Here is a 27860-nt window from a genome sequence, read left to right as displayed (position 1 = left end):
CCTCACATCCTTTAAAAAGTACCTGGATGAGCACTTGGCACATCATAACGTTCAAGGCTATGGGCCAAGTGCTGGTAAATGGGATTGGGTAGGTAGGTCAGGTGTTTCTCACGTGTTGGTGCAGACCCAATGGGCCGAAGGGCCTCTTCTGCTCTGTGTGATTCTGTGATTCTGTGATCACACCCTTGCTGCGAACATGCAGTCTCCATGGAATACAAACACTGTATCAGCCCAGACATGTCGATCCAAGCAGAGCTGACAGAACTGGATCAAATCAAGGCAGTCATTTTGGACTGTCATTTCAGCAAACTCTCCTCAGCCTGATGACTGATGGCACAAAATGTGGAAGAACTGTGACAAGCCAACTGGATCCAACCTTCCTCACAAATAGTGAACGACAGATCATTGTCTCCGAGCCGCACAAGTAGCTGCTGTTACCTTCTCCATAGATGGGAGATGAAAGCAGCCCCATCATGAGACTGTGGAGCTCGTAACCAGATCCCAGAGGCATCATCAAACACTACCTCAGAGCAATTCCCACGGAGCCTATAAGGTATTCATACTGTCACCACACTGACTGCTTCCACCAGGATATCTGACTTAGATGTTGTTATTTGATTTATTTTTTGCCATTACCTGTGAGTGTGATTGGGGTGTTTGTAGAGATGTGAGTGTGATTTGGGTGAATGGAAGTGCATTTGGGCAGTGTGGGTGCATGAGTGTGAGTGCGTTTGGGTGGTGTGGGGGCTTGTGTGTGTGTGTGTGCGTGTGAGTGCGTTTGGGTGGTGTGGGGGCTTGTGTGTGTGTGTGTGCGTGTGTGAGTATGTTTGGGTGGTGTGGGGGCTTGTGTGTGTGAGTGTGAGTGTGAGTGCGTTTGGGTGGTGTGGGGGCTTGTGTGTGTGTGTGTGAGTGTGAGTGCGTTTGGGTGGTGTGGGGGCTTGTGTGTGTGTGTGTGAGTGTGAGTGCGTTTGGGTGGTGTGGGGGCTTGTGTGTGTGTGTGTGAGTGTGAGTGCGTTTGGGTGGTGTGGGGGCTTGTGTGTGTGTGTGTGAGTGTGAGTGCGTTTGGGTGGTGTGGGGGCTTGCGTGTGTGTGTGTGTGTGTGAGTGCGTTTGGGTGGTGTGGGGGCTTGTGTGTGTGTGTGTGAGTGTGAGTGCGTTTGGGTGGTGTGGGGGCTTGTGTGTGTGTGTGTGTGAGTGTGAGTGTGTTTGGGTGGTGTGGGGGCTTGTGTGTGTGTGTGCGTGTGAGTATGTTTGGGTGTGTGTGTTTGTGAGTATGTTTGAGCGGTGTGGGAGTTTGCGTAGGAGTGTGAGTGTGTTGGAGTTTGCATCTGAGCGCACTTCGGGGAATTTGTCTATGCACATTAATGCTTAACCCAGTGGTTTGGGGGTGAAAACTGAGAATGATCAATCACTGGACTTGGAGTTCTCCATCTCCATGACAATAGTTTTCTTTACCGAACAAAACAGGGCAGGAAGTCACTCCCATTTTGGTTTATTTCAGTGTGGTTATACTGTAAACCATGATGTTCAAAAGCAGTGTGTAACATTTCTGCCACAGTGTGAGGTAACTCAAGAATTGTTTCAATAATGGTTGACTAAGAGAAGTGGCAGTGGTTGGGTTTGTGGGCTATAAATGCCTCAGAGGATATCTGAAGGGAAGTACTTTTTTATTTAGCAGTGGCAAGTTACTTTTGATGATGTAGTTTCCATGCTGCAGGCAAAAAATTTTGTCCTCAAAAAATTCAGAAGAATGAGAATAAATAATGTGCCTGAAATTCTGTTGCAGTCTGAGGGTGGATTACCTGCCTGTGGAGCTCGTTTCCATGAAGATTACACCTTGGTTTTATTTGGATGTTCTCTATGATCTAGAAAAGCAACAGGGAGGGGTGTGTAATATCTCCAACATCACATTCGGTGAAGGCCGAATGTGGGGGTAACTTCCTGGGCTCCTCCAGGATTTGTAACTATTTCTGCCCTCAGAAATCTTGGGCGGATTGTTTGAGAGGAGTGTTGACTCAAGGTCACTTTGCTTGGAAGGAGGATTTAAAAAAATTGCAGATGTTGGAAACCTGATGACAATTGCAGTCTGTGCAGCTGAAGCCTTTTTTAAAGGCCTCAAGGCCTTGAGAATGAAACAGCACAGAAGGAGACCATTCAGCCCGTTGTGCCTGTGCCAGCCCTTTGACAGAGCTATCCAATTAGTCCCACTCTCCTGCTCTTTCTCCATAGCCCTGCAATTTTAGCCTTCTCAGGTATTTATCCAACTCCCATTTGAAAGTTCCTATTGAATCTGCTGCCACCACCCTTTCAGTCAGCGTGTTCCTGATCACAACAACTCGCTGTGTTTAAAACTGTTTCCTCATGTCGCCTCCGGGCTTTTTGCTAATCATGTCTAATTACCAATGTGCCTCCTGCCAGTGGAAACAGCTTCTCCCTATTTACTCAATAAAAACTTCATGATTCTGAACACCTCTATTCAACGTCCCCTTGCTTAACCTTTGCTTCCCTAAAGAGAACAATCCCAGCCTCTCCAATCTCTCCAAATCCCTGGTTCCATTCTAACACATCCATCTACAACCCTCTCCAGGGCCTCGACAGCAATCAATCCTCAAAGCAATCAATTCTATTTTGATTTCAGGTTTCCAACACTTGCAGTTTTTTTTAATCCTCCGTCCAAGCAGAGTCAATGTTTTTCTTAAATCCCTTCTCTCCTTCACCATTACTCACACACCTCCCTTGATCACATACACATTTTCTGATTCTCAGTCCTTTGTTTTACATTTACCCTCATTATCCACTATCCCTTAGTCAATTTGTTTAATTTATCTGAAGCCCTGTCAGATAGCTTCAAATGCTGCTGACCTCTCCTGCATTAGTGACCTGGCTACTTCTAAAAACTAGATATATATAATAATTCAAATTACTCTTTAACATTTATAGAAAATGTGAACACTAAAAGGGAGCTCAGCAGGGTGTCACAAGTCATTGGTACCCAAGGCAGAACATCGCAATTATCAGCACTTCCAGCTCTCCCATTGTCACATCCACATGAATGCTGAGAGCTTTAATCTTCTTTGAAATCAGCAATTCTACACCAACAACTCAAATTTCTATTTGTACATCCATAGGAAACATTCTGAGAATCCCCTGGATTGCTCCTGACAGATCATATTTGGTTCCCCAATTCCACTGCGTCTGGGATTTAAGGTATTCCTTAGAACACCACGTAGTGCCTTTAATTTATTAAAACGTTTAAACGTAGAAACTAGGAGCAGGAGTAGGCCATTCGGCCCTTCAAGCCTGCTCCGCCATTCAATATGATCTTGGCTGGTCCTCAATCTCAACGCCATATTCCTGCTTTCTCTCCATACTCCTCGATGTCCCTAATATCCAAAAATTGATCAATTTCTTTCTTGAATACACTCAGTGACCCGGCCTCCACAGCCTCTGTGGTAGAGAATTCTACAGGTTAACGACCCTCTGAGTGAAGAAATGTTTCCTCATTTCAGTCCTAAATGGCCTTCCCCATATCCTGAACCTGTGACCCCTGGTTCTAGACTCCCAAACCTGGGGAAACATCCTTCCTGCATCTAGTCTGTCTAGCCCTGTTAGAATTTTATACATTTCAATCAGATCCCCTCTCATTCTTCTAAACTCCAGTGAATACAGGCCCTGTCGAACCAATCTCTCCTCATATGACAATCCTGCCAACCCCAGTATCAGCCTAGGGAACCTTCACTGCACTCTCTCTATGGCAAGTGTATCCTTTCTTAGGTAGGGAGATCAAAACTGCACACAATACTACAGGTGTGGTCTCATCAAGGCCCAGTATAACTGCAGTAAGACATCCTTGCTCCTGTACTCAAATCCTCTCACAATTAAGGCCAACACACCATTTACCTTCCTAATTGCTTGCTGCGCCTGCCTATTTACTTTCATTGACTGGTGTACAAGGACACCCAGATCCCTTTGTACATCCACAGTTTCCCAATGTATTACCATTTAAATAATACTCTGCCTTTCTGTTTTTCACACTGAAGCAGATAACTTCACATTTATCCACATTATACTGCATCTGTCATGTGTTTGTCCACACACACAGCTTGTCTAAATCGCCCTGAAGCCTCCTCACAATTTACAACCCCACCCAGTTTTGTCTCATCAGCAAACTTGGAAATATTGCACTTGGTTCCCTCATCAAAATCATTTATTTATATCATGAATAGCTGGGGCCCAACCACCAATCCCTGTGGGTGCCCCACTAGTCACCACCTGCCATCCAGAAAAACACCCCAAACTCTTTCACAGGAGTGTTAATCAAATAAAATTTGACACCAAACCATACGTGGAGCTATGAGGACAGGTGGCCACGTGGTAGATTTTAAGGATGCCTTAAAGAAGGAGGGATGGGTGAAAAGGTTTAGGGGGCCAATTCCAGAGTTGCTGACTCAAATTCCCAGATCCGGATTTTCATGACTCTATCCGTGTCAGGACGGAGGTGGGACAGCCAAAAGAATGGTCGCCGAGCAACGCTGGTGGAAGGCTGACCACGCAATTCCTGCCTCTGACTTGAAAATCCGGGTCTTGGTCAACCAGCCTAAACTCTCCTTCTTTGGTTTGGTGTCTGAGCTTTACCTGACAAACTCTCCTCCAACGTTTCAGGGCAAATTTTACATTAAAGGTGCTATACAGATGCAAGTTCTTATTGACTGTACAATTGCTGGTGCAAGTTTACACACTGTCTCCAATTTGCACCCAGCCCCCAGTTTACGATTTACACCGTCTCCCTGCCAGTGTTGGATGGGGTTGGGGGTTCTCTCGCCCAATGTTAGGGGGCTCTGTACCCCCCACCCCGGTGTTGGAGGGGGCTCTGTACCCCCCACCCCAGTGTTGGAGGGGGCTCTGTACCCCCACCCCAGTGTTGGAGGGGGCTCTGTACCCCCACCCCGGTGTTGGAGGGGGCTCTGTACCCCCACCCCTGTGTTGGAGGGGGCTCTGTACCCCCACCCCGGTGTTGGAGGGGGCTCTGTACCCCCATGTTGGGCAGCACTTTCCCCTGATTTGCTGGGCTCTGTCCACCTCCCCCCATCTTTCCAGTATTGTTGAGGTGGGGTAGCTCTGTGCCCAGGTTTTGGGTGATTGCTCTGTCCCTCAATGTTCAGTACCCTTTCCGCCTCCTAGGTGTTGGGGGACTGCCCCACTAGCCCCCAGTGCTTCTTTATTCTTTTATGGGATGTAGGTGACATTGACTAGGCCAGTATTTATTGCCCAGGTCTGTTGTGGTGCTCTCATCCGCCCACACCCCAGTGTGGGAGTCTCTGTCCCAGTACTGGGTGGGTGCTCTCTCCCAGTATTGGGGGGCTCTGCCCCCACGTTGGGGTCTCTATCCCAGTGTTGTGGGGAGGGGGGCTCTGTCCCAGTGTTGGGCTGCTCTGTCCCAGCGTTGGGCTGCTCTGTCCCAGCGTTGGGGGGCCCTGGCCCAGTGTTGAGGGGCTCTGGACCAGTGTTGAGGGATTCTGTCCCAGTGTTGGGAGGCTCTGTCTCAGTACTGAGTGCTCTCTCTCCTAGTGTTGGGGGGCTCTGCCCCCACATTGGGGTCTCTATCCCAGTGTTGTGGCAGTTGGGAGGCTCTGTCCCAGTATTCAGTGCTCTGTCTCAATGTTGGGGGTGTTCTGTCTTAGTGTTGGGGTGCTCTGTCCCAGTGTTGGGTGCTCTGTCGCAGTGTTGGGTGCTCTGTCCCAGTGTTGGGATCTCTGTCCCAGTGTTGGGTGCTCTGTCGCAGTGTTGGGTGCTCTGTCGCAGTGTTGGGATCTCTGTCCCAGTGTTGGGTGCTCTGTCGCAGTGTTGGGATCTCTGTCCCAGTGTTGGGTGCTCTGTCGCAGTGTTGCAGTGCACTGTCCCAGTGTTGCAGTGCTCTGTCCCAGTGTTGGGTGCTCTGTCGCAGTGTTGGGTGCTCTGTCCCAGTGTTGGGATCTCTGTCCCAGTGTTGGGTGCTCTGTCGCAGTGTTGGGATCTCTGTCCCAGTGTTGGGTGCTCTGTCGCAGTGCTCTGTCCCAGTGTTGGGTGCTCTGTCCCAGTGTTGCAGTGCTCTGTCCTAGTGTTGGGTGCTCTGTCCTAGTGTTGGGTGCTCTGTCCCAGTGTTGGGTGCTCTGTCCCAGTGTTGCAGTGCTCTGTCCCAGTGTTGCAGTGCTCTGTCCCAGTGTGGGGGTCTCTGTCCCTGTGTTGGTGGCTGTGTAATGGTGTTGGGAGTTTGTGTCCCAGTGTTGGAGTGCTCTGTCTCAGTGTGGGGGGACTGTGTCCCAGTGTTGGGGTGCTCTGTCCCAGTGTTGGGTGCTCTGTCTCAGTGTGGGGGGACTGTGTCCCAGTGTTGGGGTGCTTTGTCCCAGTGTTGGGTGCTCTGTCCCAGTGTTGGGTGCTCTGTCCCAGTGTGGGGGGACTGTGTCCCAGTGTTGGGGTGCTCTGTCCCAGTGTTGGGTGCTCTGTCCCAGTGTTGGGTGCTCTGTCCCAGTGTGGGGGGACTGTATCCCAGTGTTGGGGTGCTCTGTCCCAGTGTTGGGTGCTCTGTCCCAGTGTTGGGTGCTCTGTCCCAGTGTTGGGGTGCTCCGTCCCAGTGTTGGGTGCTCCGTCCCAGTGTTGGGTGCTCCGTCCCAGTGTTGGGTGCTCTGTCCCAGTGTTGGGGGATCTGTTCTCCAGTGGGGAAGTTTAAGTACTGATGGTTATGCAGATGCCCTCTTTCCTTTAATCAAACTTTTTACATCTGCAAAGTAATTGTGTGAATCCTGAGTACAATGCATGTACAAACATCTTGTGTTTCTCCTGAGATTCAGCATGAGGCAGTATCCCTTCTGGTCACAAAATTAAAAGCAGCTGAAATTTAATTTACTGCAAGAGTAAATGTGCATTCTATAGTGGACCTGGACCAACTTTCAGCTGCAGAATCGTCAGCAGCAGTGGAGAAAAGAGGTTTATAGAACGTAATGATCCAAATCCTGGGTACGTTCATGGAATCAGCAAGCACACAGTACTGGAGCAGCTCATTCAGCCCATCATACCTGTGAAAATGCTATATAATTGCTTCCACTACATGGTGCATGGTGCACCTCTTTTTGGTGGTGTTGGTTGAGAAGGAAGAACTTGCATTTATAAAGCACTTTTTACAGCCTTAGATTGTCTTAAAGTGTTTTGCAGCCAATGAACTCTACTTTAGAAGTGCAATCATGTTGTTATGTAGCAAATGTAGCAGATAATTTGCGCACAGCAAGGTCCCAGAAACAGCAATGTGTTAATGACCAGATAATGAGATTTTTATTGACGTTGGCTGAAGGATAAATATTGGCCAAGACACTGGAGAGAGCTTTTTAGACTCATAGATGATTACTGCACAGAAGAAGGCCATTCAGCTCATCATGTACATGCCAGTCAACAAAGATCTGACTACACTAATCCCATTTTCCAACACTTAGCCCATAGCCCTGGAGGCTATGGCAACACAAGTGAATATCTAAATATTTCTTAAATGTTACGAGAGTTCCTGACTCAAACACCCTTTCAGGCAGTGAGTTCCAGACTCCCACCGCCCTCTGGGTGAATAAATTTCTCCTCAACTCCCCTCTTAGCCTTCTACCTCTTACCTTAAATCTATGCCCCCTGGTTATCGACCCCTCCACTAATGGAAAAAGTGCCTCCCTGTCCATCCTATCTGTCTCTCTTAATGTTATACACCTCTATCAGGCCCCCTCTCAACCTTCACTGCTCCAAGGAAAACAACCCCAGCCTATCCAACCTTTCCTCATACCTCAGACTCTCCAGCCCAGACAGCATCCTGGTAAATCTCCTCTTCTTCAACATAGCACCATGGGATCATTTACATCCATATTCAAGGGCTTATGGGGCCTTGATTTAATGTCTCATCCAAAAGACAGCACCTACAATAGTGCAGCACTCCGTCAGTACTGCGAAAGATTATTGAACTTATCTCTACAAATTCATCTAGCAGGTTGTACTGATCCCTCATTAGCAATGGTTAAAGATGCTTGAAGTAGCCTCTAGATTAGGTTTATTAAAAATTAATGACCTCAATTGGATCAGAAAGTCTCACAGATATTATTGCACAAGTAAGTCTTACTTACACCTTTCCTAAAAACACAGGTAAATACCTATTTGGATCCATTTGTTATGGGACTTGTATATCCCTGCTCAACTTTTCCAGATCTCTTGCATCCATTTATTTATTGTCTGTCTCTGTATACATCATCATTGTGTCAATAATTTTGCACTTCATACCCAAGCACAGCTGTGTTACAGAAATCTTGTTACCGTGTTCAATGAAGATGTTACTGACATTCTTGTGTTTAGATAATTGCACACAGCTATGAAGCACACTGATTTCCAAATATCATTTTTGACACACTAGGAGCAGAAAAGAGGAATTTTGTGCACTGTGGGATATGTACTTGTCAAGTGAAAGCTGTAATAAACTGCAGATATTCAATGGAAGCAAGCACAGCAAGGCTGTTGAAGCAAATAGGAACATAAGAAATAGGAACAGGTGTAGGCCATTCAGCCCTTTGAACCTGGTCCGTCATTCAATAAGATCATGGCTGCTCTTTGACTTCAGCTCCACTTTCTCACCCACTCCCCATAACTCACTGAGAGACCAAAAATCTGTCTTCAGTATATTCAATGATTTCTTTTTACGCTTTCACGGGATTTGGGCATCACTGGCAAAGGCAGCATTTATTGCCTTTCCTAAGATCCCTTCAATTAAATATTTCAGAGGGCAGTTAGGAGTCAACTGCATTGCTGTGGATCTGGAGTCACAGGGGGAGGCAGTGGTGTAGTGGTATTGTTGCTGGGCTAGTAATCTAGAGACCCAGAGTAATGCTCTCCAGAACTGAGTTTGAATCCCACATGGCAGATGGTGGAATTTGAATTCAATCAATATGAATTTGGAATTAAAAGTCTAATAATTGTTGTAAAAACCCATCTGGTTCCCTTGAAGGAAGAAAATCTACTTGTGACTCCAGATGTAGAGCAATGTGGTTGACCCTCTGAAATGGCCTAGCAAGCTGTTCAGCTGTATCAATCCGCTACATGGGAAACCACCATCTGGAAGTTCCCCTCCAAGTCACTCACCATCCTGACTTGGAAATATATCAGCCGTTCCTTCACTGTGGCTGAGTCAAAATCCTGGAACTCTCTCCCTAACAGCACTGTGGGTGTACCTACACCACATGGACTGCAGCGGTTCAAGAAGGCAGCTCACCACCACCTTCTCAAGGGCAATTAGGGATGGGCAATAAATGCTGGCCTAGTCAACAATGCCCACATCCTGTAAATGAATTTAACAAACATAGATCAGACCAGGTAAGGATGGCAGATTTCCTTCCTTAAAGGGCATTTGTGAACCAGCTGGGATCTATGACAATCAATAATAGCTTCATGGTCACCATTCACTGAGACTAGGTTATTATATTCCAGATATCCTTAACTGAATTTAAGTACCATAAGCTGCTGTAATGGGTTTTGAACCCGTTTCTCGAGAGCATTAGTCTGGATCACCAGGGCCAGCGACATTCCCACTATACCATCTTCCCCAGATCTGTAGCAGCCCTAACCTTCTGGGGTAGGGAATTCCAAAGATTCACAATCCTTCGAGTGAGAACATTCCTCCTCAACTTTATTCTTTGATGGGATGTGGTGTTGCTGAACTAAATATTTCAGAATCAATCACGTTACTGTGGATGTGGAGTTTACAGGCCAGACCAGGTGAAGAGGACAGATTTCCTTCCCTGAAGGGACATTAATGAACCAGTTGAGTTTTTAAATACAATCAATGAGAGCTTCCTGATCACCATTACTGAGATTAGCTTTCAATTCTAGACTTTATTAATTGAATTCCCACCAGCTGCTGTGGTGGGATTTGAACCTATGGGACCAGAGTATTAACCTGGGCCTCTGGATTACTAGTCCAGTGATGTTACCGCTACACCACCACCACCTCCCCCTTATGCCCTCAATGATTGACTCCTTATCCTGAGACTGTGCCCCCGTATTCTAGATTCTCCAGTTGATGGTTCGACTGAGCGACTTTGAGAATGTTCCTTTTCAGCTGACACTAGGTGAGGGGTTCAGTTTATTCTGCACTGTACCTGTAGGGGCAGGTGGTGATATAGTGGTATTATCACTGGACTGCTATTGCAGAGACCCAGGGTAATGTTCTGCAGACCTGGGTTTGAATCCCACCATGGCAGATGGTGAAATTAAAAGTCTAATGGTGACCATTGTCAATTGAAGGAAATCTGTCATCCTTACCTGGCCTGGCCTACGTGTAACTCCAGACCCACAGCAATGGGGTTGACTCTTAAATGTCCTGTCAACAAGAGCAATTAGGAATGAGCAATAAATACTGGCCTAGCCAGCGACACCCACATCTCAGGAACAAATAATTTAAAAAGGCACAAAACATAACAGCAGTGGTACAGTCTGGCCCAAATTTACCCCAGGCTAACTTCCAAAACCAATTTTCTTAGATGCCTAAATTGTTGGAACCTTAAATGTATTAATGAGGGAAGAAATCTTACACAAGCATCCTTCAACAGACATTAAGTCATTATCACATTGTTTATGGGGTCTTTCTGTGCACAAATTGGCTGCCGCCTTTCCCTGCATTACAACAGTGACTGCACTTCAAAAGTACTCCACTGATTGTAAGAGGCTTTGGGATATCCTGAGGAAGTGAAAAGCTCTATGGAAATGCACGTTCTTTCTTTCCGCAAGCCTAGCTTCTCAGTGAGAATTTCAGATTTTTTTGAATCGCTCCTGTAATGAATTTTCTCCGGAGGCAGTTCTTGCCTGTCGAAAGAATTTAACAACACAGGCTTCTTTAATAATTTTTTTTAACAAAAATTAGCACCGACCCTTCACTGTGCTTAGACAGATTTTTGATCGACAAGGGAGTCGAGGGTCATGGGGGACAGGTAGGAAAGCGCAGTTAAGGCCACAATCAGATCAGCCATGATCTTATTTAATGGTGGAGCAGACTCGAGGGGCCGAATGGCCTCTTCCTTTTTCTAATGTTTCTATGAACAGGGTGAAGTAGAGTCAGACTCCCGAGAGGACAAATTCTCACTCACATTTGCTCAACACTGGTACAATGGGCAGGGGTGGGCACATTGCACCTCAAAATTCTAATCAGCATCTTTGGTTCGGTGGGCAGCACTCTCTCATCTTTGATTCAGAAGGTCACGCATTCAGGTCACACTCTAGGGACTTGAGCTCAAGATCTAGGCCATCACTCCTAGTGTCCGAGCTGAGAGAGTGCTGCGCTGTCTGAGGCGCCATGTTTTGGTTGAGATTTAAAACCATCCCTGCCTACCCTTTGGGCGGTGAAAGATTCCCTAGCACTCTTTTGTATAAGAGCAAGACAGTTTTCCCCAATATCTTGAACTATCCCTCATCCAACATTATAAACAGGTTCAGAAACAGAAATACCTGGGAAAACTCAGCAGGTCTGGCAGCATCATTGGAGAAGAGCACAGTTGACGTTTTGAGTCCTCATGACCCTTCAACAGAACATTATAAACAGGTTATCTGGTCATTATCACATTGCTGTTTGTGGGAGCTTGCTGTGCACAAATTGGCTGCATTTCTTACGTTACAACAGTGACTATGCTTCAAAAGTACTCCATTGTCTATAAACATAGGAATTAGGAGCATGAGTAGGCTATTCAGCTCCTTCAACTTGTTCCTCCAATTAATTAGATCACAGCTGATCTGCTTTTAAACTCTTTCTGCCCACCTTGATTCCATTTCCCTTAACACCCTTGTCCATCAAAAATCTGTTGATATAATTTGAGGATTATTTGGAAAAAGTTAAGATGTAGGGCTAAATTGGGTAACTCTTTCAAAGAGCTGGACAGGCAATGATGAACTGAATGGCCCACAACTGTGCTGTAAGATTCTATGATTCTCTCCAAGATTTTAAATGATTAATTGAGCTAGCATCTGCTGCTAGCACACTTCTACCACCCTTTGTGTGAAGCATTTCCTATCTTCTTTCCTGAGTGGCCTGGCTTTGATTTTAAGATTTCTTCAGGTAACTGTGTTGCTGTCCCATAGCAACCAGAGAGCACCTTTCCCTATTTCATGCTGGTATCAGACTCAACAATTTGTGTTGAATGACCTAACCATGATGAAGCAATTGTATTCCATAAGTCAGTTTAATGTTTGTGTCTACCCTTATCTTTATAGATCTCCATCCAATTTATAAGTGCATACTCCAAAGCATCAGGCTGGTTCGCATCATTGTTGAATGTGACCCTGTCTATACAGTTATTTGCCATCCAGCATCATAGGGCCTCTACCTGAAGACACAGACCACTGGTTCAATGGGTATGGCCCTGTTGCACCAAATGGCTTGTTTCATTGCCATTGGTGACTGTATCTTCAGCTGCCTTGGCCCAAAGTTCTGAAATGCCCTCTTGAACCTCTCTGCCTCGCTTTCTCTCACTCTTTTTCCTCCTTTAAGAGGCTCCCTAAAATCTACTCCTTTGATCAAGCCTTTAAATGCCAGCCCTAATAGCTCCTTAGGTGAATCAATGTCAAATTTTGTTTTGCAATGGCTCTGTGGAGCACCTTGGGATGTTTTACTACATTAAAGGCACTACATAAATGCAATCTGTTGCATTTAACTTCAAGGTGTCAGGATGAGAAGGAGTGAAGACCTGAGAAGCTGGAACATGTATTCAGCACTTGAGCCATTGACTACACCCTAATGCAGGGATCTCTCACACACAATAGATTCCATTTTATACCAGTGTCACAAAAGACACATTTAAATCACAAATTCCTTTTAGGACCCAGTTTAGATTTTCAGCTGAATTTGGCATTCAATCAATCAGGTCAAAACTATCAGTGAGGAGAGTGAGGGGTGGTGGGTGAATCGAACTCGGCATGAGTTAGGATGCCGACAGCAGGGTCTTGCATGAGACTGAAGATGTAACACTTACAGCTGGGCACTTAGAAAAACTTAAGGTAATGGGGAAGAGTCGGCATGGTTTTGTGAGAGGGAAATCGTTTAACTAATTTATTGGAGTTCATTGAAGGAGTAATGTGCACTGTGGATAAAGGGGAGCATTTCGACATACAGTACTTGGATTTCCAGAAGGCACTTGATAAGGTGCCATGTCAAAGGTTATTGTGGAAAAATCATGCTGTAGGGAGTAACATATTTGCATGGATAGAAGATTGGCTGGCTGGCAGAAAACAGAGAGACTGCACAAATAGGTCATTATCTGATTGGCTGGATGTGACGAATGGAGTCCCACAGGGACCTGTGCTGGGGCCTTAACATTTTGCAAATTATATCAATGTCTTAGATGAGGGCATCAAAGGCATGGTGGCTAAATTTGCAGATGACACAAAGATAGGGAGGAAAGTATGTTGTGAAGAGGAAATAAGGAGGTTGCAGATAGGTTGAGTGGGCAAAAATCTGACCATTGGAGTTTAATGTGGGAAAATGTGAAGTTGTTCACTTTGGCAGGAACAAGAAAAAAGGAGAGTATTACTTAAACAGAGAACAACTGCAGGATTCAGAGGTGCAGAGGGATCTAGGTGTTCTTGTGCATGAGTCACAAAAAGTTAGTATGCAGGTGCAGCATGTAATTATGAAGGCTAATGGAATGCTATGCTTTATTAAGAAAGAAATTGAACATAAAATTAAGGATATTATGCTTCAGTTATTGAACTGAAGGGCATTGGTGAGACGACATCTCAAATACCGTGTGCAGTTTTGGTTTCCTTATTTAAGGAAGGATGTAAATGCATTGGAGGTGGTTCAAAGGAGGTTTACTAGATTGATACCTGGAATGAGTGGGTTCTCTTATGAGGAAAGGTTGGACAGACTGGGTTTGTTTCCACTGAGTTTAGAAGAGTGAGGGGTGTTTCCTCTCATGGGTGAGTCCAGAACTAGGGGGCACTGTTTTAAAATTAGGGGTCACCCTTTTAGGACAGAGCTGAGAAGAAATTTTTTCTCTCAGAGGGTTGTGTGACTTTGGAATTCTCTGCCTCAGAAGGTGGTGGAGGTGGGGTCATTGAATAGTTTTGTGGCAGAGGTAGATAGATTCTTGTTAGGCAAGGGAATCAAAGGTTAACAGGGTTAGATGGGGATGTGGAATTAGTAGTACAACAGAGCAGCCATGACCTTACTGAATGCCGGAGAAGGCTTGACAGGCCAAATCGTCTACTCCTGTTCCTATTTCGTATGTTCGTATCTGGAAATGCAGAGAGAACAGTTGTCTGTCAAGGCTGCATATTTGAAAACTGAGCCAGAGACAACGGGGTATCTTGCACAATTTGCTGTAAGGTAAAATGGGAATTACTGTTCTATTTTAGTGCAGAAATGTTACCGCATTACTCAGGGATTAAGTCACAACAAACCCATCTACTGAGCTGATTATTCTGCAGCTTTGTAGCGAATCAGCATGTAACGCAACGCCTGCTAATTTCAGCTAAAGTTGGTTTATTGGACAAGTTGTGAGACCACCTGAAGGAACTGGTCTGATAACACAGTTACTTGTGCTTTAAAAAGCCCCAGCCATCTGTGAGGTTTATTTTTAAAGGATTTAATCTTAGACAAGCCCACACTCCTATAAATAACATTGTGAATGTAGCCAATATCAGAACATTGATGAAAGGAGCTCTACACCCGTTTATTAACCTCCTTCAGGAAAAGGAGCCTCATCTGGCTTACATGTGTCCCCAACACTGGGTGACATTAAACTGAGGTCCTGTCTACCCTCACATATGGATATAAAAGAGCAATATTTATCATCCAACCAAAATCCCTAAAACAGATGATCTGACCATTATCACATTGCTGCTTGTGGGATCTTGCTGTGTGAAAATTGGCTGTCACGTTTTAAATTGTTTTTATTTATTCTTTCACAGGATGTGGGCTTCACTGGCTGGGCCAGCATTTATTGCCCATCCCTAGTTGCCCTTGAGAAGGTGGTGGTGAGCTGCCTTCTTGAACCGCTGCAGTCCATGTGGTGTGGCTACACCCAAAGTACTAACAGTACTTGGAGGGGGATCCAGGAGTTTGACTCAGCGACAGTGAAGGAACGGCAATATATTTCCAAGTCAGGATGGTGAGTGACTTGGAGGGGAACTTCCAGGTGGTGGTGTTCCCATCTATCTGCTGCCCTCACCCTTCTAGATGGTAGCAGCATGGGTTTGGGAGGTGCTGTCTCAGGAGCTTAGGTGAATTCCTGCAGTGCCCTATTTCCCTATATTGCAACAATGATTGACCTTCAAAGGTACTTCATTGGCTGTAAAGTGCTTTGGAATGTTCTGAGATCATGAATAGAAACGCTTCCATTTGTTTCTTTGTCTCCCTTATTCTCACTGAGATTTTGTTTTGAGTCATTATGTAAGTCAGACCAGCCTTCATTACCTGAAGGGCAGTGATAAACAAATATCGAAAACACTCCTGTGAAGCACATTGGAACGTTTTACTACATTAAAGGTGCTATATAAATGCAGGTTGTTGTTGTACTGTGAAAAAATTAAGGTATGTTTTGAAAACATTGACTGGGATGGAGTTTGGGATTTGCTATAGAGAAGTCTATTAGTTGCACAGCAGCTGTCTTCCAGATACTCACAGCTGTGAGGAACTTCAGTCTGTTTTACTGACTGCAGCTTATTTATGCAAAGAGACTTCCGATTTAATCCATAAGTAAAATTCATTGCCTTTTTTTAATGCAGTCAATCTACCAGAGCCCTATTTATCGCTCTGACTTGAGAAAGCTTGCCTGTGTGTGTGATTAAATGGCTGCAGTTGGAACAGAGTTTGCATCGTACTGATTGCCTGAAGTGTTAAAAATAAGTCAAGGCTTTGAACTGCAGGTTTTAGTTTTGTCACACCAGCCATGTGGTGTTGCTCAGTAAATCAGTCTGAAGTCATTCCCCACCTAGATAATACCTCATTAGATGCTGCTATTGTAAATCAAACTGATTGTCATGGCAACGCCTAAGGAGCAAACTGAGTTTATAAGTATATATAAAAATAACACGCTAAGTAGATGTTTCGCTGTTCACTTGCCAGTTTGGACAGGTTGCTGTTTCGTATTAAGTCTTTGTGTCTGAATGAGGATGAAAGCTTGATTTGCAATTTCCCCTGGGCACTCAGCTCCAATCCTGAGGTATATAACCCCCCTCCTCCTCCTTCTCCCCCACATTCCTCCTCCTCTACACCCTAGTCCCTCGCAACCCTCCTCCTCCCCCTGCACCCCTCCTCCTCCCCTCGCACCCCTCCTCCTCCCTACACCCCTCCTCCTCCCTCTGCATCCTCCTCCTCCCCTTGCACCCCTCCTCCTCCCCTTGCACCCCTCCTCCTCCCCCCTGTACCTCTCCTCCTCCCCCCTGCACCCCTCCTCCTCCCCCCGTACCTCTCCTCCTCCCTCTGCACCCTTCCTCCTCCCCTACACCCCTCCTCCTCCCTCTGCATCCTCCTCCTCCCCTTGCACCCCTCCTCCTCCCCCCTGTACCTCTCCTCCTCCCCCTGCACCCCTCCTCCTCCCCCCTGTACCTCTCCTCCTCCCCTCTGTACCTCTCCTCCTCCCCCTGCACGCCTTCACTCCCCTTATATCCACCGGCTTTAAGTTTCCATTCTAAATCGATAGATGGTGAGCATTGATTGCTGTATAACCAGCACCTTCAGAGAACGATTACCCCCTGGATCTAGGCTTGAAATCATGCCAAGTATAACCACAAATAAGCACATTTGCTGAGCAAACAAAGCAACTACTTTATATTTTAATTCGTGGTATATATTTAAAAACGAGGTTGCTGTAGACTAGAATGTGCAGCATATTCAGAGACCTGACTTCCCATCTTCCCTCAGTGGATTGCTGTCAGACTTACAGCAGAGGTCCATTTTGGAAAGGTCCATCGCTTCAGGAGAAATTATGTCTGCTAAACATATATGTAAGTGAGCAAAAATACAGCATCCAGCATTCAGAAATAGGGGGATCGTGGATCTGGAGCCATCACTGTCAAGAGACCTAAGCACTGTTCAGTGGTCTGAATGCAATACGACCATCGAGCTCCTTACAGTCTATGGTACAAAAACTGGCCATTCGGCCCAACCGGTCCATGGTGGCATTTATGTTCCACCTGAGCCTCCCCCCATCACTTTCAGCAAATAATATTCTATTCCTACATTCATCTTGTGTCAAGGATCCTTAGCGTGGTTGAAGTCAATGTGAATCCGGTGAAAAACTCTCCACTGCTTGGAGTCATACCTAGCACAAAGGAAGATGGTTGTGGTTGTTGGAGGTCAGTCATCTCAGCTCCAGGACATCACTGTAGGAGTTCCTCAGGGCAGTGTCCTAAGCACAAGCTGCTTCATCAATGACCTTCCCTCCATCATAAGGTAAGAAGTGGGGATGTTCACTGATGATTGCACAATGTTCAGTAGCATTCGCGACTCCTCAGATACTGAAGCAGTCGATGCCCACATTCAACAAGACCAAGACAACATTCAGGCTTGGACTGATAAGTGGCAAGTAACATTCATGCCACACAAGTGCCAGGCAATGGCCATCTCCAACAAGAGGGAATCTAACCATCGCCCCTTGACATTCAATGGCATTACCATTGCTGAATCCCCCAAAATCAGCATCCTGGGGGTTATCATTGGCCAGAAACTAAACTGGACTAGCCATATAAATCCTGTGGCTACAAGAACAGGTCAGAGGCTAGGAATCCTACAGCAAGTAACTAACCTCTTGACTCCCCGAAGCCTGTCCACCATCCACAAGGCACAAGTCATAAGACATAAGATATAAGACATCGGAGCAGAAATTAGGCCATTCAGCCCATCGAGTCTGCTCCACCATTCAATCATGGCTGATAAGTTTCTCAACCCCATTCTCCCACCTTTTCCCCAGGGCTGTGATGGAATATTCTCTACTGGACTGGATGAGTGCATCTTCAACAACACTCAAGAAGCTTGACACCATCTAGGACAAAGCAGCCTGCTTGATTGGCACCCCACCCACAACTATTCACTCCCTCCATCACCAATACACAGTAGCAGCAGTGTGTGTACCATCTACAAGATGCACTGCAGAAACTTACCAACGGTCCTTAGACAGCACCGTCCAAACCCATGAATGCTACCATTTAGAGGAACAAGGACAGCAGATAGATGGGAACACCACCACCTGGAAGTTCCCCTCCAAGCCATTCACCATTCTGATTTGGAACTATGTCACTGTTCCATCACTGTCGCTGGGTCAAAACCCTGGAACTCCTTTCCTAACAGCACCAACCATCCCCCTTGATATTCAATGCATTGCCAATGCAGGCTATGCATGATTCAGTGGAGGGCTTTCCCCCTAATTCTCATTGATTTCAGTTATGCTGGGGCTCCTTGATATCAGACTCAGTTAAATGCTGCCTTGATGGCCAGGGCAGTCACTCTCATCTCACCTCCTGGGATGAGGGTACAGCTCACAAGGCCAGCATTTATTGCCCATCCCTAGTTGCCCTTGAGAAGGTGGTGGTGAGCTGCCTTCTTGAACCGCTGCAGTCCATGTGGTGTAGGTACACCCACAGTGCTGTTAGGAAGGGAGTTCCAGGATTTTGGCCCGGCAACAGTGAAGGAACGACAATATATTTCCAAGTCAGGGTGGTGAGTGACTTGGAGGGGAACTTCCAGGTGGTGGTGCTCCCATGTGTCTGCTGCCCTTGTCCTTCTAGATGGTGGAGCGTGCAGGATTAGAACATGCTGTTAGCTAAATATTGCAGTGCATCTTGGAGATGGTGCACACTGCTACCACTGTGCACCAGTGGTGGAGCAAATGAATGTTCAAGGTGGTGGATTGGGGGCTGGTTGAATGGGCTGCTTTGTCCTGGATGATGTCGAGCATCTTAAGTGTTGTGGGATCTGCACTCACCCAGGTTCTGGGGGGGTCAGGACCTGAGTTATTCAGTACATGATACCTAGTCTCTGACCTGCTCTTGTAGCCACAGTATTTCTATGGCTGGTCCTGTTCAGTTCCTGGTCACTGGGTAGATATAGATTGGGAAGAACTAAGCAGGAAATTGGAAGATTTTATTCTGGTTATTAGAAAACAGAATCCTTTACCTCATAGGGTTATGAGGCATTGACTAAGGCATTATTTAAAAGAGAATTGGATATGGGGAGAGGGTAAATAGATATCTCCAACTGAAGAGCTAGCAGAGGTGCTGTGACTCTGATTCCATCAGACCTTACGTGAGGCCACAGTTGATAATAACTGGTTAGTAGGCACTTTAGATTCTTTCAGCTCAGTGAATACTATTAATGGCTTCTTAAAGATCCTGACTGGATTCATCAGGTTAAATCAATTGGAATTATTCTTTGTGAGTTAGAATGCTAAATGTACAGCTGTAAATGGTACTACAAGGTTTTCCCAAGATGCACACTGTATAACTTTCATCCCGCATTTCTCTGAAGCCGATTTACATATATACTGACGGATCAGTAATCTGGCAGAGTAGAATGCATGTCCGTTATATAACCCATGCCTGATTTCAATCCCATTGCTTTCAGTGGAATGAAATTCAGGTGGATCCTAAACATGTTGAGCGATCCACATCGTCAGATTACAGATCCAGGCAAAAATCTACTCCCGGCACATCAGCTGAAGTTTAGTTGGTTAAGAAAACAACATTGATTTCTCAACCAATGCCACTAAAAGCAGATGATGACATTGTTGTTTGTGGGAGTTTGCTGTGTGCAAATTGGCTGCATTTGACAGTTGCTGCAGTTCGAAAGTTGGTTGTAAGAGACTTTGGAACATCCTAAGGTATCATATCAATGCAATCACTTCCATTCCTCCTGCTTTACCAGGGCCACATTAGTAAAATACAGGTCTGTGGGGTGAGAGTGGGGCATTGGGATTGGTTTGTTCTAAGAAGGAGCCAGCACAGACTGAATGGCCTCCTTCTGTACTGGAAGCTTCTGGATCTAAAGAGCAGCAGCAGGAAATACTTCTGATTTTTATTTTTCCCTCAGTCCTTAAAGTTTAAAACTTAATTGATTCCATCATATGTTGTGTAGCTGCAAAAAATGGCAGTATAGATGAATTTAAGGGGAAGCTAGTTAAACACATGAGGGAGAATAGTATAGAAAGAAGGATACGTCAATTAGGTGAGATGAAGAAGAGGTGGGAGAATGCTCGTCTGGGTCACAAAACCCAACATGGACCTGTTGGGATGAATAGTCTGTTTCTGTGCTGGAGAAAGGTAATCGCCATTTCAATCCAACCCTCACAGCTGTGTGTACATGGTCACTGTTAGGAAAGCAAGCACCCATATAGCACAGTGATCCTAGCTCTCAAAAAGCCCTCAACCCATTCTATATTGAAGGAATTGCTTTGAAATGCAGTCCCTATGTTAAGCGGTTTTCCACAGCAGCTATCTTGTGTACAACAAGGCAGCACAAATGAGATGAAGAACTGGTTGATTGACATTTGGTAGAGTTGGTTAAAGGAACAATGTGAGTGTGATTGTTGGAGAATTCCGTTCTCTCCAAAGAGTGGCCCCTCATCAGTGAAAGAGTCAAAGACGCCCCTAATGTCTCATCTGAAAGTACTTTTTCTCTGACACTGTGACATTCCTCAGAAATATCAGCGTGGACTTTTGCGGCACCAATTCAGTCAAGCTAACATGTTTTCCTTTCATTCTTCACTTACACGCTCCCTCCATCTGAGAATTAGCTTTTCCACATGGCCATGTGCAGTTCGAATTCGATCCTGCAGCTTCACACTGTGACATCCTCTGTCGCTGTATGAAGCTCTTCAGAACTTCAATATTCACTGATCGGTCAGTGAGGTTTAGTGGGCTTGTCAATCCTTCCTATACTTCAAAGTAGAAAAGAAACAAATGATTACCGATGTCCATTAGAATTTCATCGCACTAATAATGTCGATGTGGTACATTTAAGGGAAGTTAGATAAATGCTTTAGGAGAAAGGAATAGAAGGTTGTGTTGATGAAGTTGGATATAACAGGATGGCAGGAGGCTCATGTGAAGTATAAACACTGTCATGGACCAGTTGGACTAAATGGCCTGTTTTTGTGCTATAAATACTATCTAATTTTTTGTAATATGGATGATGTTACAAATATTAAATTTAATTAAATATTTTCTTAAAACATACTTAAGACCTTACGTACGCACATATATTCTGTTGTCATGCTTTTGTCACTCTTTTCGACTAATTTCTTCCATTATAAATTCCTATTTGCAGATTTAGAATGGAAACTGCCTATGTAAACTTGTCATGTTGTAATTACACCCTCCTGACAGTAAGGGCGATGTAGTGCCACAGCTTTGAGTTTACCAGCTCTTCTTGCTCTGTGCTACAGAGAGAGATTCCTCTGCTCCAAGCAACTCTACTATTTTGCTCCCCAAATTGCTACTGGTTTTCAGTTTCAAGGAATCACAAGGTTGTGGATTCAATGCCCTGTTCCAGAGACTTGAGCATCTAATCAACATTGACACTCCATTGCAGTACTGAGGGAGTGCTGCACTGTCAGAGGCATTGTCTTTCGAATCAGACATTAAAACAAGGCTCTGCCCTCTCATGTGAATGTAAAAGATCCCACAGAAGGAAAAATAGCAGTGGAGTTCATCCTGGTAGCCTGGCCAACATTTATCTCTCAACAGAAATTAATTTAAAAAGTAATGTTCTCATAGTTTATCTCATTGCTGTTTGTGGGGGTCTGCGATGCACAAATTGACTGCCATGTCCCCTACATTACACTAATGACTGAGATTCAAAAGTACTTCATTGGCAATGATGTACCAAAGTCATGAAAAAAGCAAGATAAATGCAAGCTCTATAGCTTGCCACATAAAATAATAATGTTCCTTCAGTTTATTGTAGAAAAATAATAACTGAGCTTATGAATTTACAATGAGGACTGAATTTCAATCTTTGATTCCAGGTCCATTTCACCAGATCTTCTCACTCTTCTTCAGCTGAAGAGCACGTAGATGCCTGTCTAATTGCAATGCCACAAGAAATCCATCATACTTTATTAAACTAACCTGGACTGTGGTCAAGATTCATAGGGTAATTTTTTGAGGCTCCACTGCCAATTTAGGGAGCTGGCACTGTGGTAAACTGAGGTATAGTACACCTTGAAGAGAATGTGAGCAGATTGACCACGTGAGACCCAATAGTTGTGTAGCGCGGGCTACAATGTTAATGTTAGTCTAGAGTTAGGGTCAGGTTGGAGAAGCACACATCATGTTAGTGCTCTGTTGACTGTGTAAATAAATAGCATGTGCTTCATTTCATATTGGTCTCTGTGTCTGCAGTATATTGTAATCGACTCACCTGCTGACAGATAAGCGTGAACCGGTTCATGAGCAGAGCTACCCCATAATAGAACATAACAACTGGCAACAAGGCAAAACACCACCAGTCGACAACACTAAGGAAAGCCATGAAAATGCAACTGAAGTGAATCAGCTGTGCCTTGCAGACCGATTGTAGGTACAGCCCTCACTATAGTCATTGAAGTTATCTCCCTCCAGTTATACCACAATTTGTACACATCGGACCATTTGATCAGACTACCGATGGCTGGTCACATTATATTGAGTGCCTCGCATTTTTCTTTTTGGCCAACAATATATCAGGGGAGGAGAAGAGGTGGGCAACCCTCTTATCGACATGTGGCAGTAAAACATACGGCCTAATTCATAGTCTAATGGCACCCAACATCCCAGATTTGATGAGTTGGTGAACCTTGTGGAAAACCTCTTTCAGCCAAAACCCTCAGTAACAACGCAGCGTTTTAAATTGAATTTGAGGTGTTGCGTCCTCGAGAGACAGCCGCTTGCTACATAGCAGCCTTGAAACAACTGACAGAGCATGGTGAGTTTGGGATGTCGATTAATGACATGTTAAGAGACTGATTAGTGTGTGGGATTAACAAAGACGCCATTCAAAAAAGATTGTTGTCAGAAACAAAGTTAGACTTCAGCAAGGAGTTGGAGTTGGCATTCGCAATGGAGAAGCAGTCAGGGATTCGGAAACAATCAAGAGAGCACAGTTTGGCACCTTACTTCACATCGGGAGGGAAGCACCAGTTAGAAATGGTGCATAAGCGCTGGGCTCCACGGAAAGGCAGGAAACAACCACCATTAACAGACCAGCAAAATGCAATGGCTTAACGGAGAAAAGCCACATTAATAATAGCAGAATTGGAACCAGACAGCCTACATACGACTGACAATTTAAAGGAACCGAATGTTTCTACTGCCATCGCAATGGGTACATTATGCAATATTGTAAAGAAGATTGAGGCAAAATTTCAAACAAAAAAGCAGGAGTCCTGAAATTTATATAATGGAGGAACCAGAAGAAACAGAGTCAGATATTTACTTGCTACACAACATAAAAATGGGTAAAACAGAACCAATCTATGTGACAGTAGAAGTCAACAGAAAACCCGTTCGAATGGAGGTGGATACAGGTGCATCCACGACAGTTTAGGGGAACACACCTGCAAGTAGCTGAATGGAGGAGGCCTCTCACTAAAGCTGCAAAACTCAGATGCTAGATTAAAGACATTATACTGGTGAAGACATAGACGCAAAAGGTATATGCAAGGTTCCAGTACAATATAAAAGCCAGTCTGCTAATCTACCCCTCATGGTGATCGCAGGCGGAGGACCGAGTCTCCTCGGAAGAAACTGGTTAAGAGAGATTACTGAGAGATTACTGAGATCTCAATCAGAAGCAGGAAATGTTACTGTTTGGTAAAAGGAGCGTGTAAAGACTCAACAAAAGGAACTCGTAGAGGTTATGCTTCAGGACAGAGTTCAAGTTGAAGTCATTAACCTCCAAAAGGAAAACCCGCTGAAGGACTTTTGCATATTGCAAGATTCCCTCAGATCCCAATTTGTACCACTACAAAGGTACGAGGAAGAACAGGAAGAATTCAGCATATCTCTGGCCGAGATGAAGAATCAGTTAGCCAAGAAAGCACAACAATACTTCATTCTCCAAGAAACAACTAACAAATAGAAAAAAGAAATGGAAGAACTGAAGAACCAGCCACGCAGAAGCCAAGAAGCCTTAAAAATAGAGACCCCTGAGTTTTCAAAGGAGCTGATAGATGAGGAAATGCTGGAACACTCAACCACTGAGTTCACTCAAACTGAGCTCATACCTGAGCCTAGTCTGGCCAATAGGGAAGTTGAAGAGGAAGCCGAGATGAATGTCAACGCTGCCAAGAAGAAAACCCGTCAAAAGAAGACACATTGGAAGAGAAAGCGAAATTACTAACAAGGCATCAACATTTTTTTTTACACAACAGGAAGCTGATCATTTTGTGTTAAATTTAGCCTTGTCCAACATCCTGATTCTCAGAACCTATCTTACAGTTGCCTTTCCTATAACTGAAATTGGAGGGGAGGGGCAGCAGGAGTGCAGGCGATTGAGCCCAAAAAAGGATGGAACCATTCCCGTTGGAGTCTACGCCACAGGTAGAAGGAACTCCTCTTGCTTTGGAACCCCTGTAGGACCTGTTGAGCCTGAGAGAATGGAAGAAGCAAACTTGCAGATTGCTACTGGGCAGCCTAGTGGACAGATAACTCCCAAGAGGGAGGCCTCAGATAAACCATCCGAAGTTGTAGAACTATGACAGTCGACAGGTTTGAAAAAGCCTCCTGAGAGACTGAATTTGTAAATAGTTTACTTATGTAAATAGTTAAGATATTGTAAAATGTACTTTCAAGTAAAGGGGGAAGGATGTGATAATCTGAGGTGTAATACACCTTGAAGAGAATGTGAGCAGATTGACCACGTGACTGTAAGACCCAATAGCTGTGTAGCGCGGGCTACAATGTTAATGTTAGTCTAGAGTAGGGTCTGTATGGAGAAGCACACATCATGCTGGTGCTCAGTTGCCTGTGTAAATAAATACAATGTGCTTCATTTCTTATTGGTCTCTGTGTCTGCAGTATATTGTAATCGACTCACTTGCCAACAGATAAGTGTGCAATCGGTTCACGAGCAAAGCAATCCCATTGTAGAACAAAACAGGCACCATAGAACATAGGAGCAGGAATAGGCTATTCTAATGGTTTTATAGTCCTATCTCTTTTTACAAATGTACAAATTAGGAGCAGGACTAGGCCATTCAGCCCCTCAAGCCTGCTCTGCCATTAAATTAGATTATGTCTGATCTGATTGCAACCTCAACTATCTACCTCTGCCTTAAAAATATTCAGACTCAGCTTCCACCCTCTTTTAAGGAAGAGAGTTCCAAAGACTCACTACCCTCTGAGAGAAAAAAGTTCTCCTGATCTCTCTCTTAAAGGGTGGCATCTTATTTTAAAACAGTGACTCCTAGTTCTAGATTCTCCCACAAGAGGAAACATACTCTCCACATTCTCCCTGTCAAGACCCCTCAGGATCTTGTATGTTTCAATCAAGTCACCCCTTACTCGTCTGAACTTCAATGAATACAAGCCGAGCTTGTCCAACCTTTCTTCATAAGACAACCCGCCCATTCCTGGTATTAGTTTAGTAAACCTTCTTTGAACTGCTTCCAGCATATTTACATCCTTCCTTAAATAAGGAGACCAATACTGTACAAAGTCCTCCAGATGTATTTCACCAATGCCCGTATAACTGAAACATAACCTCCCTACTTTTGTATTCAATTCCCCTCGCAATAAACGATAATATCCTACTAGCTTTCCTAATTACTTGCTCATAGAGTCATTGAGTCATAGACGTCTACAGCACAGAAAAAGGTCCTTCGGCCCATCGAGTCTGTGCTGGTCAAACCTAACTATTTTAATACCATTTTCCAGCACTAGGCCCATAGCCTTGTGACATCACACGTGACATCCAAATACTTCTTAAATGTTATAAGAGTTTCTGCCTCTACCACCCTTTCAGGCAGAGAGTTCCAGATTCCCAACACCCTCTGGGTGAAACAACTCTTCCTCACATCCCCTCTAAACCTCCTGCCCCTTACCTTAAATCTATGCCCCCTGGCTATTGATCCCTCCACCAAGGGGAAAAGTTCCTTCCTGTCTACCCTATCTATGCCCCTCATAATTTTATACACCTCAATCATGTCCTCCCTCAATCTCCTCTGCTCCAGGGAAATTAACTCCAGTCTATCCAATCTCTCCTCATTTACTCATCCTGGTAAATCTCCTCTGCACTCTCTCTAGTGCAATCATATCCTTCCTATAATGCAGATTCTAGAACTGTACACAATACTCTAGCTGTGTCCTAACCAGCGTTTTATACAGTTCCAGCATAACCTCCCTGCTCTTATATTCTATGTCTCGGCTAATAAAGGCAGGTATCCCATATGCCTTCTTAACCACCTTACCTACCTGTCCCGTTACCTTAAGGGACTGGTGGACATGCACACCAAGGTATCTCTGATCCTCGGTACTTCCCAGGGTCCTACCATTCATCGTGTATTCCCGTGCCTTGTTTGTCCTGCCCAAGTGCATCAACTCTCACTTATCCAGATTAAATTCCATTTGCCACTAATCAGCCCATCTGACCAGCCCGTCTATATCCTCCTGTAATCTAAGGCTGTCCTATTCTCCTCACTATTTACCACCCTACCAATTTTCATATCATCCACGAACTTACCGATCCACCCTCCTACATTCAAGTCTAAATCGTTTATATATACCACAAACAGGAAAGGACCCAACACCAATCCCTGTGGAACCCCACTGGACACAGGCATCCAGCCACAAAAACACCCCTCGACCATCACCCTCTGCTTCCTGCCACTCAGTCAATTCTGGATCCAGTTTTGCAAATTGCCTTGGATCCCATGGACTCTTACCTTCGTTATCAGTCTCCCATGTGGGACCTTATCAAAAGCCTTGCTGAAGTCCAAATAGACTACGTCAAATGCACTGCCCTCAACTACACACCTGGTCACATCTTCAAAAAATTTAATCAAATTGGTCAGACATGGCTTCTCCTTAACAAAACCATGCTGACTGTCCTTGATTAATCCCTGCCTCTCCAAATGTAGATTAATTCTGTCCCTCAGAATTGCTTCCAATAGTTTCCCACCACTGAGGTCAGACTGACTGGCCTGTAGTTCCCTGGCTTATCCCCTCCTCCCTTCTTGAATAACAGTACCACATTAGCTGTCCTCCTGTTCTCTGACACCTCTCCTGTGGCCAGAGAGGTATTGAAAATTATTGCCAGTGCCCCTGCTATCTCCTCCCTTGCCTCACTCAACAGCCTGGGATACATTTCATCCAGGCCTGAAGATTTATCTAATTTCAAGCCTGACAGACCACTTAGAACCTCCTCCCTTTCTATGCTAATTTCTTTAATTATTTCACAGTCCTTCTGCCTGATTTCCATACCCACGTTGACCCTCTCACTTATAAACACAAACACAAAGTATTCATTTAGAACCCTGCCCACGTCTTCCGGCTCCACACACAAATTACCACAATGGTCCTTAATGGGCTCTACTCTTTCCCTAGTTATCCTCTTACTCTTAATGTACTTGTAAAATAACTTTGGATTTGCCTTTATTTTACCTGCCAATGTTTTCTTATGCCCTTTTGTTGCTCTCCTAATTTCCATTTTAAGTTCCCCCCTACACATTCTATACTTGTCTCGGGCTTCCGCAGTTTTGAGCCCTCGGTATCTGCCATAAGCCTCCCTTTTTCTCTTTATTCAATCCTGTATTCCCTGGGTTCCCTGGATTTGTTGGTCCCACCCTTTGTCTTTACTAGAATATGTTGGCCCTGTACTCTCCCTATTTCCTTCTTGAATGAGTCCTA

The 27860-nt window shown here is 44.8% G+C and overlaps 1 protein-coding gene across 1 annotated transcript in view; it reads left to right on the top strand.

Moving 5' to 3' along the window:
* The first annotated feature begins 235 nt into the window (after positions 1-235).
* The window catches only part of syt1a (synaptotagmin Ia), a 288112-nt gene continuing 260487 nt past the window's right edge, over positions 236-27860 (top strand). The window contains exon 1 of the mRNA XM_041216496.1: positions 236-553. The gene's annotated coding sequence lies outside the window, so the exon portion shown is untranslated. The remainder of the gene's footprint in view (positions 554-27860) is intronic.

The sequence above is a fragment of the Carcharodon carcharias genome, chromosome 21 (genome assembly GCF_017639515.1).
Source record: "Carcharodon carcharias isolate sCarCar2 chromosome 21, sCarCar2.pri, whole genome shotgun sequence".
NCBI lineage: Eukaryota > Metazoa > Chordata > Chondrichthyes > Lamniformes > Lamnidae > Carcharodon > Carcharodon carcharias.
The sequence above is the reverse complement of the archived record's forward strand: the minus strand, read 5'-3'. Positions and strand labels throughout refer to the sequence as shown.